At 48.8% G+C, this 10946-nt stretch overlaps 1 protein-coding gene and 1 long non-coding RNA gene across 4 annotated transcripts in view; one reads left to right on the top strand and one right to left on the bottom strand.

Annotated features, from left to right (window-relative positions):
* Positions 1-3845, bottom strand: part of LOC144138869 (uncharacterized) — a 40691-nt gene extending 36846 nt beyond the window's left edge. The window contains exon 1 of the long non-coding RNA XR_013315991.1: positions 3461-3845. This is a non-coding gene — a long non-coding RNA (uncharacterized LOC144138869). The remainder of the gene's footprint in view (positions 1-3460) is intronic.
* The window catches only part of LOC144138864 (spermatogenesis-associated protein 20), a 501846-nt gene that overhangs the window by 377552 nt on the left and 113348 nt on the right, over positions 1-10946 (top strand). The window lies entirely within an intron of this gene.

Genomic DNA, 10946 nt, shown 5'->3' with positions numbered 1-10946 from the left:
CTTTGGACATTGCCTTGCCTCGGCAGGTCAATGAACCATGGCCAAATCTTTGTCATTTATAGCAGCGTCGGGGGTTTGGAATATATAAACGCACAGGGATTTTAACGTAGCCTGCCTCGACAGACTCGGGCAGTACACTGGTCGAGAATGTGAGGATTACATGCTTGGTCGAAATTTCCTTCCCATATCTACGTATTTTGATTCGTTCAACATTCACAACATTTTGACCCTCGAACCCGTCCAGGAGTTCTTGCTCAGACAAGTTCAGAAAGTCTTCATCAGTGATAACACCTCTGGTAGTGTTCATGGATCGGCGGGGACTGATGCTCACAGGATTGTCGCCAACAGTGGTTATTTTCGTCAACTTGGCACACTTAGCTGCATCTTGTGCTTCTAGGAGAAGGTCACAGCGTCCCAACTTGCTTACTTTATAACCGCCGCCTAGCTCATTCGTTAGAACTTTGGCTACCAAGAATGGTGCCAGACGTCTCATTGACAAGCCTTCTTTTTCACATTGCATGACGTGGAACTTTAGGAAATTTTCTGACTTTTAGGACTGAAAAACTGCTGGACTGCTTCGATGCGTCCCCGTTTTGGAGGACGATCATGGGATGCAGAAAACCTTGCTGCCATAACAAGTGAAATCAATTCAGCAGCTATGCTGGCCGCCCACCACCGAGCCCAACCTGGGAACGTGCTAGTTGCGCGTTAGCCATACATAACTGCTATAACCCTGTTTAAGTCCTCAAGGTTGTTTTCTTACCCAGGGTTAACCCTCGACGCCTGGAAATGTGTGGAAATGAGGAAAAGAAGAGATGACAGGATAGGGGTAGAAAAGAAGACAGGAAGGTAAAAGAGCTGAGAGGGAGGCAGAAAAAGGCGACTGGCTGGTTCCTCCCGGGCGGGTCAGACCAGGGGCACCGTCTGCGAGAAGCACGGGGCCAAAGTGGCGTGTTGCCTCTACCGGGGGGCCATGAAGGTCTAAAACAACCCCGGCTTTGTCTCAGCCACCAGGATTACCATTTCTATTTAAACCAATAGAGTTCCATTAGCCCAGTTTGATTACACAATTTATTGGCTATGCTCGACTGTTGGCGCCTTTGTGCCACCGTAAACAATACCATTTTGGTCTTACAGTCACAGGTATACAGATCGCGCATGTCTAAAATTGTTTACGTTGATGTAAAAATCGATGGTGTTTATATTTCAACATTGGGGACTTAAGATGTCGTTCAGCCAGCCTGTTTATGATGGAAAGACGCCTTATAATAATGCAACAAAACTCGGCCCCTACTAATGAGTATGAAAAAAATTTTGCTACAATCCACACTCTGAAGATGGTTGGAAAGCAAAGCTTTAAACGACACCCACAACAACTGCTCTTGCAACATTACTTGAATTCACACACGTGGCTCTAAGAGTGAAAGCAGAGATTCTGCCCGCAGTTCCCTGGAATTCGCGCGGGTGGCGTCCCGAACGCAGCAGGAGCGTCGGCCACCACCGGGCTACAGCGGCAGACGCCGCCGCTGTAGCCCGACCGTGAGTCGGCAGAAAAACAAATCACACATCTTCACGCCGTGAACGATACCGAAGGTGTGAAGCACTGGGGCGCAAGTTGTGTATTGCCTGTGTGATGAGTGTCATCGTCCGTACGTGCGGATGCACTCTGAGTTTTAAATGACCTTGGGGTGCAGTAAATGCACTCTAGAGGACAAGCGCCACACGAAAGACGATTCGCGTCCCAGCACTTTCCACCCTCGGCATCGTTCACAAAGTGGAGATGTGTGATTTTATTGGCCCGAATTGGGCTGAATTGACACAAATTATCGAGCATAAATGTAATAATAATTTAAAAACGTGTGCGCCGTGCATATCTAAAGTGTTTTATTGACGGTATTGGTGGTACGTTGTGACAAGTTCCGGGTTGCGTTCCCTCTTCATGACCACTGCCTTGGGATCGGTGAAGTGCAGAGACAGTGGTTCTTCGAGCGGAGCTAGACTGCAGTTGGCAAATACGAGGTCTTTGCATGTTCCCCTGATGGTCGTCGGTTGATTCCGGAACGCGCTTATATGCGTATTGCAGCGCAGCGTCCTCTCGTGTAGCTCGCTGTAGTCACTGAAGTTTCAACAGTAATTGCAACTGCTCTTTTTCCGTGAATCATCATTGACACTTTATGGTTTTTGCTTTGCTTTTGCGTTTTCTACCCCTTGAAATTTGCACTCGTTGCTACTGCAGTTTGCGGAGCTCTCCCCAGATGGCGCGCGGATGGTACTACAGTGTGCGCAGCTCTCGATAGATGGCTTACAATGCTGTGCGCATGGACAACTCCAGACAACGGCATGGACATTGCGAGGTCCTAAGGCGCTTCGCACTAAAAATAGAGCAGTGCCTGCTCACTGGCCACCGACGCCGCGGCCGGCAAGCAGGCACTACCGCGCGGGGAATGCTGGGTAAATTGGCTGCGCCATCTACAGTGTGCTCCGCGAGTGAATTCCTCCGCCCTTTATATTCCCCTCCGCCGCCACCTTTACCGCGTTTGGAGTTTGCGTTCCCGCACGCCACGAAAGAAACGTTCGCTGGTCGAGCGAGGAAGTTTTGCTTTAAAACGTCGTCACTGGTTGAAAAATTTTCGAGCACTGAGAACAGAAACGCCAAACGTAAGACAACCAGAGATGTGCTCAAAGAGGCCCCTGCTGCTGTTGTCGACAGCCTACATGAAATATGGACATGAAAAGCTGACCTAAATTAACCTTGTTTCCTACCATATACGGAAAGGTATGTGCCGTAACCAGTGTTAATAAATGCACGCGTGGCAAATATACACGCTGGTGGCAGACAAGAAAGGAACAGAGTCTGCTGTATGCGAGAAAGGGAAACATTTCAGCTCCCAACAAAATGGGCTGAATAGCTCCGTTGGGATATTTGACTGCACTTCAGAGATACGCCTTACATAATATTTTAAATTTCGGACGACTCATTTTCAGTTCGGAATGGATCTAAACAGGTTTATGCTGCACATATCTCTCGTGAGACAGTGCTTGGGCTTGGTTCAGACGCCGCTGGCACAGTTTCATAATACGAGTTCTGGTGTTCAGACGCACGTTCCTACACTACAAAGCGGGGTTGAACAAACGCACTCCGCTTTGCTCACTAACAATGTCGTGTATCTAAAGCACACCTGTTTGTAAGCTTATAAAGCGTGGTAGCTGAACGATTTCGAAACGACCGGCAGGCAGTCAGTACTTCCGCCTGCATCTCAGCTGTTCGGAACATAGCAACTTTCTTCAATCGAGTTCCAGTAATCTCACTATACTGCTTAGACAAATGGGAATTACCTGGTGCATCCAATTCCGGTTTTCAATTTTTTCTGAAGAACTGCATTAACTTTAAACGTTCATGGCTACGAGTAACAACTAGGACTCGGACTTAAAAGTTCCGCGTCAGCATCTGCCTCCGTACCTGCTTTGCCAAGATGCTTCTGGCTGGATGGTTCATCCAGATGACTTCCACGCCCGAGCACTGGTCTCCATCAAGAGGGCAAGTGATCCGTCCACTGCGCTCACACTGCTCGTAGCAAGGCTTGCAAAAGATGTGGTCGCACGGGAGGGACGCCTTCACGTTGGGCACGAGGCCACACGCGCTGCACACTTTCGCCGCGGGAAGAGGCTCTAGAAAGACGAGCGGCCTCCGGTTCACTTCCTCAGAGAATCCCACCAGCGTGTACTCGGTGCCCCCAGTCGCCATCTCGCACGATAGCAGCAACGCCCAACAAAGACCGCAACCGTTGCCTCCGACCACCGTTTGCGAATGAAGAACAAGCAGACGTAGGCGGACGATTATCTTTGTGCGCTTCCGGCGACTACGCGACATCCGCTCGCGCTTATCTCGGCATGGTCGGGATTCACTCATGCATGAGTAGCTGGCGGCCCGCGATAGCGCTCGTACCGCAAAGTCTGTCGTTAATCTGAAAAATTATAGAGTCTTAGCTGACCGTTTCTGAGGGCCCGCTCCGTTCCGTTAGCTGGCCGGAGAGCCATCGTGCATGCGTGGCGCGCAAGGCCGCTAAAGACGATATCGGAGCGGGACCCCGCTCCGCTAACCGGGGCTTCTTAGCGGACCGTCGCGGCAGCTTGCGTTAGCGTACGGAATATCATGACTGCCCTGCGATGCGAGGACGCTCCCGCGAACTCCATGTTTTTTAGTTGAAACGCGAGCGACGAAATCGCGGAAGCTCTTCCAAATAGGCAAAGGTGCCACACTCCTCAACAAGCTTTAGTACGGAAGCGAAAAACGCCGACATAAGGGCGGGGCTGTTTCAATGCAGCGCCAAGAAAGACGGCCATCTCTTGGCTATTCCAAAGTTAATCGGGTTCTTTAAAATAATTTAGAACCATTATACCGTGTAAGCGACTACATTGTATTAAAAAGGTGAAATAAGGCACTAAACACGGTAGTTTACATTACTTGAGCGACCAAATTCCAATGCGTATCTCTAAGTTTGCGATGACGTTTTAGTTTGCACACGCACAAGGCACGACCAGTGACGCAAATCATTCCCCGTCGAGGGAGACACGGTTATCGCATAGCTAAAAGCATTTCTGCCGCTGTCACTCCGGTTGTGCTTAGCGGGCCTTCGGGAGCATAGCGGAGCGTCAAAAACGGTCAGCTAAAGCTTTCTATTTTCTTGTGTTAATAAAACTGTCACACGAAGAATATCCTGGTTCATTTCGGAAGATTTATTGTAACTCTCAGACGAACAATTACGTAGCGGGGAACCACATGTTATGTGCAAAAACTACTATAGAGTGAAACCGCCTTAATTCGAACATCAAATATTTCATTTGGTAAGGATTTGAATGGTACAATTTGGTTTGGCCAAGCTCGATGTCGGCCTATGAATAAAAAGCCCAATAATACGAACGACAGGGGTTTCAGCCACGGATTATTGAATTATTTGAAGTGCGGCCGCGGCGAAAGCCTCTTAATTGTGTAACACAGCCAAACAAGCGCACGGCGGCTAGCTGTTCCTGGTTAGGAAAAAGTGACAGCGGCTACAATATAACATTGCTATTGCCACTGCGGCATGGGTAGCGAAGCTTTGTTAACGAAGGATTGGTGCATTAAATGGGAAATGAGTCTTAACCCAACTAAATGCAAAGTTATGCGATTTTCGCGTCGAGCTGCGTCAGTTGCTCCCGCCTATAATATTCACAGTACTACACTACCGGTTGTTACCTGCTACAAATGTTTTGGTGTACTCTTAACTTCTAATCATACCTGGAATAAATATGCAACGTACATTATATCCAATGCTAACCGCATATTACGTTACCTGAAACGGATTTTAAAGCTGCAACGCCGCCCGTGAAGCTTCTTCTTTATAATTCACTTGTCAAGTTTAAACTCGAATCTGCAGCACCAATTTGGGCCCCACACGCCAAATTGCTAAAAGATGCACTTGAAGCTGTTCAAAACCGTGCAGCTCGTATTCTCGTAATTATAACCGTATATCTATTGTCACCGCAATGAATAATGCATTATCACTACGCAATCTTGCACTGCTCCGCAAGGTAGCACGTCTTTGCCCATTCTTTAAAACTTATCACCAGAACACAGTCATAAAAATACACTACTAAACACTCCCACTTACACTTCACGACGCACTGATCATTCTCGCAAGTTGGCATTACCCGCCGCGGTGGCTCAGTAATGGCTTGTAAAATAAACTCATAAAATTTTGCATCGGCGCGTTGAACCGTTCAATCAATCAATCAATCAATCAATCAATCAATCAATCAATCAATCAATCAATCAATCAATCAATCAATCAATCAATCAATCAATCAATCAATCAATCAATCAATCAATCAATCAATCAATCAATCAACAGGATTTAGCACAGCAAAGAAACGAAGATGACACTGGAGCATCAGATAAATGGGGTTTAACAAAACAAAATGAGTGGTTAGCAAATGGCGCAGGATGGGAGAAAAGAGGACAGAGAAAACACTACAGCATTCAATCTTCCCGTCAATCTTTCAAAGAATCCGCCGCAGCGGCTCAGTGGCTAAGGCGTTGTGCTGCGGAGCACGAGGTCGCGGGTTCGATTCCCGCCCACGGCGGCCGCTTTTCCTATGGAGGTGAAAAGCAAAAACGCCCTTGTGTACGAGATTTTGGCACACGTTAAAGATTCCCAGGTGGTCAAAATTAATTCGGAGCCCTCCACTACGGCGCGCTAAATTGCCTGCGTTGCGTCAGCGCGTTACACCCCGCAATCAATCAATCAAGTTGGCATTCTGCATTGTCGCACTGCTGCACATGCAATTCATTTATTCCCACCGCAGCACCAGAGTGGAACCAACTACCAGTATCAATAGCGCTTATAAACGATTTTGATGGTTTCAAAATACGTTTGAATGACCTGTATTATTCCCGGCCGCGGCGGCCGCTTTTCTGATGGAGGCGAAAAGCAAAAACGCCCGTGTGTACGAGATTTCGGCGCACGATAAAGATCCCCAGGTGGTCAAAATTAATCCGGAGCCCTCCACTACGGCGCGCCTCATCGCCTGCGTTGCGTCGGCGCGTTAAACCCCACAATAAATCAATGAATGACCTGTATTCTATCAGCTGTGTGGCATATTTCATTTCATAGACCGGAATCGCAGATATGGCAGCGAGAAGAGAGGACAGTGCCCACCGCTCAAAAAGGTTCCTTCTAGAAGAGACCCCCTCAACCACAGAACTCGAACTCCGAGCCATTCACCTTAGCCTCCGCTGGGTGCTTGAATTCTTTTCTACAGATGGCACCAAGCAAGTACGACAGATCCGGGTTTTAACGGACAGTGCTACGGCACACAAATACCTGGTTGCACCACCGAGAGTGACCTCCACGGAATATGCCATAAAGCAGACTTGCCGCAAACTACAACGGAACAACAATATTGATGTCAAGGTCTTCTGGGTACCCGGACACTATGGCAACCCGGGCAAGGAGACTGCGCACAAGCTGGCCAGTGCGGCTCACTCTTCACACCACTCACAGCTTCAGCCCGCTCCTCTCAAAGCCCTGAGTCATAGACCTGAAGAGGAGGGAAGAAGGAACAAGCTCCAAAGGTACCAAAAGCACCTGACCCTCGTACCACCCCTTGATGATCCCCTACCTAAGGGTCTTCCCCGGGGCGCCCAAGTGTTCGTGGTGAAACACGAAGTTGGTTTGCCGTCATGGAGGACGTGGTGGCAAGGTAGAACCACGGACAGAAGTACTCCAAGCAGCCGAACCCGCCACCGTTCTCGCCGCCCCAGTGTAGTGTGTGCTTGGCCGCCCAGCCGGTCAAGATGCGTCACCTGGTGTGGGACTGTGAAGGACTGAAGGACGCATGTGACAAACATCGTCCGTCATACGTATCTACATACGAGGACTGGATCCGGCCAACACGCGACCACAAGAGAATTCTACTCTCACTGCGGACATTTGCGTGCGAAGCCTCCATAGTGCGACGCACGTAACCCACTTCCCCTTTCCCCCTCCCACCGCAACAGCCTAGCGCCGTCCTATTCATAATAAATTTTACAACAACAATGTACAATCTTCCATATCTTTCGCTACTGCGCTTTATCTGGTAATTGTTTTCCATGGGTGACCTGTTCACTGTAGCATTTAGACTTTATCATTATCATATCGTATTTGTTTTGTGTACGTGTTTTATTACGAGTATGAACACGCTTACAGATTTTGCGTTGTATTGCTATCTTTTTTCCTTTGCCTTGTACATGCTTTGCCAAATTGTTTAATGTTTGCCATTTTTGTTTGTGTTGCAGTGCTCATGTACCACTCCCCTCGGTATATCTCCTGGGGCCATAAGGGTATCTTGAGTAAATAAAAAAAATAAAGCCAGTACCTCTCTTCGAAGACGGGTCACCACGGCATGGCTGCCTACCTCGATGTGGAAACACGTACAGTGGTTTGTGGTGCGCTGGCAGATGATATCATTTGTAAGGTCGCTGCCAGGGACGACGGGGAGGACGACGAAGTAGGAGTCGGATCCTCCGCTGCGACACTCAAGGTCGAAATTGTGGTTAACCGCCCCTCCTCTACTCTTGAAGAAAAGAAAGACAGTGCTTTACACCTGATTCCCTAGTTGGAGGGAAAAGTTGGGGCTCTTGCTTTCAGAGACGAGAAACAATCTGTAATCAAGCAATTTTAGATGCGGAGCATCTCTTGCTCGGGGGATGTCCCTTATCCGTGCCCCGTAGGCAGCGGCGCTAATGATGATTGTGGCAGGACGCCCTTAGGGATTGGCCAACCAAACAATTCATCACAAAATAGCTTCGCGTTCAAACAACGTCGCCATCTTCCCGTAAGGAAACCGGTGAAGAAGAAGAAGAAGAAGAAGACAAAGGTGCGAAGAGGAGGGCGTGTACGTTGCTCTCAGCCAGTGCACCAACGTCAACAAACTTTACCTCACCAACGCTTAGATGCGAAGCATCTCTTGCTCGGGAACAGTCACTTGTCCGTGCCCCGTCCGCAGCGCCTCTGATGATGATCGTAGCAGGATTCCCCTAAGAATTGGCCCATCAATGAATCCATCACAAGATAGCTTCGCATTCAACCACCGTCGTCATCTTCCCGTAGGGAAACCGCTGAAGAAGAAGGAGAAGAAGACAAAGCTGCGAAAAGGAGGGCGCGTACGTTGCTAATCCATCACGACAAAGCTTCGCGTTCAACCAGGGCGCGTACGTTGCTAATCCATCACGACATAGCTTCGCGTTCAACCACCGTCGTCATCTTCCCGTAGGGGAACTGCTGAAGAAGAAGGAGAAGAAAACAAAGGTGCGAAGAGGAGGGCGTGTACGTTGTTCTCAGCCGGGGCACCAACGTCAAACACCTTTACCTCACCAACGCTGACGGAGACTACCGATTCTACCACAGAGAGAACAACAGCGACAAGAACATGATGTACGAGTTTCGGCGCCTCGAGAACAACTGCCTACTCACCGTCACACAACAGTACTTGCGTGCCTTTGCCACCGGTGTGGACCCGGACGCGGAATTCCCTCTGGCGCTACTAAACACCAGATAAGTAGCTCACTCGCCATAATGGCAACACAATGGAACCACACGGAACCCCCATGATGCTTCGCATCCTCATCAGAGTTCCCCACGGGAAGATGGTGTACGTTTTTTCACGTACTAAATTGCTCACATCCCATACTGCTTTTCAGTCGCAGTTTAGTCCCTAAACTTCTAATTGGAGTTACTGCAGGACTGGGTAAGAAGTTTTCCTTTCTAAGCAAAGTTGTGGGTCTTGGTTTCTCCATATAGTGCAAGGGGACGAATCGGTGATTGATTGATTCAAAAACTTTTATTTACCCAGATTTGTCACTTAGCGGTCGGTAAGGAGCCCTTGGTCCCTGGCCGTGGAGGACACAGTTTTCGCCTCCAGAGGTAGTGCTTTATGTATATTTCTCAGGGGCTCTTGGAATGACGTTCCAGCACATACATTTTCCGCCCTGACACGACCCCGTTGAAATGCTTCCGGAGCTGGTGAGTTGGTGAGTTTGTCGTTAAAATGGCCTCATCATCGGTCGTCCCTTTAAAGCGGTCCTATAAGAGGTTTTGCCGACACATGGGTGCGCACATTTTCAGGTAAATCAATGTCCTAGTATTCACATACTTCAAGAATTTTGTTAAAGCGATGAATATTAGTGAGGTTAGTGAAAATCAAAACATGGCATTTTCGCCCGCCCGCGCTTCGACATCGTTTCACCCCCCTCCTGACTGACCAGGGCACCTCGCTCTTCTAATAAAGCAGCTCTCTCTCTCTCTCTCTCTCTCTCTCTCTCTCTCTCTCTCTCTCTCTCTCTCTCTCTCTCTCTCTCTCTCTCTCTCTCTCTCTCTCGCATCTCGGTGGCGTCTGCAAGAATATCCCGTAAAGCGCGTTGTCTGCTAGATATTCTGCGCCGCAGCATCGCTCCGGGATGGGGCCATCTGATTTGCTGCATTCCATTTGGGCCATTTTTTGTCCTTTCGCTTATGAATCCTGCACTCCGCTCACGGCTGGAAAATCTGGTGGAAGGAATATTTTTACGCTTCCACACCACGCCGAAAGGTCACGCGAAAGTTTGCGACCCTGTCACCGCGCGTTCGCAGCGACGTGATGTCTTGGTACATATGGGAGTCTAAAATATGTGAAAGAATGACTAAAGAATCGCTTGAAGTTTTGTGAGAGTTAGCACGTACAAGCGTTACTAATAAACGTCGGTTTATATATTGCTTAAATGACTGCTCGTTCACGCCACTGTCGAGCTTGGTCGTGTTGTGATGACGCCATGCACTTGCATACACAGGCAGATGTAGTGTTCCATTCCGTTATTCGGATCGGCTTTAAATATTTATAATCGTAACAAAAATGCATCCGAAAGGTCGCACAGGACGGCACAAGAACTTTTTTAGAGTGCGTCGTGCGTTCCATTTCCTCCTTCCCCCTTACTTTCCGGGAAACTTCTACGCGACCCTGTGTCCATCAACTACTTGACAAGCACACCGTAACAGGTATTACGGGCGGTAGCGGAGGAGTGGTGTGGGTTTTGGGGCCGTGCGTGCCTGCCTGTGTGTTTCACTGTGCTTGTGATCGCACAAAAGAATTGCAATCATATCTCGTGTGTATGGACATCCCCATGCCCGAGAAAAATCGTCCATAATGCGAGTAACCCATAATAACGAATCAAGGTCATCGTACCTGGTCAAGGTCAAGGTCAAGGTCAAAGCCTGATTGTTTGGATATTGAGCCGCGTCCACATAGATGGTAATCGGGGAGGGTGGGTGGGAGATAGTGTGGCGCTTGCACGTGCCATGCGGCGGCTGCATGGTGGAGAGGGTCCATGTTGCAAGCAAGGGTTTCATGAGGAGTAGGCGTCGTATGTGTGGGGATCTAAGCAGTGGGGG

Source organism: Haemaphysalis longicornis, unplaced genomic scaffold (assembly GCF_048455015.1).
Source record: "Haemaphysalis longicornis isolate Haplotype H1 unplaced genomic scaffold, Haemaphysalis longicornis Haplotype H1 scaffold_5, whole genome shotgun sequence".
Lineage (NCBI taxonomy): Eukaryota > Metazoa > Arthropoda > Arachnida > Ixodida > Ixodidae > Haemaphysalis > Haemaphysalis longicornis.
The sequence above is the reverse complement of the archived record's forward strand: the minus strand, read 5'-3'. Positions and strand labels throughout refer to the sequence as shown.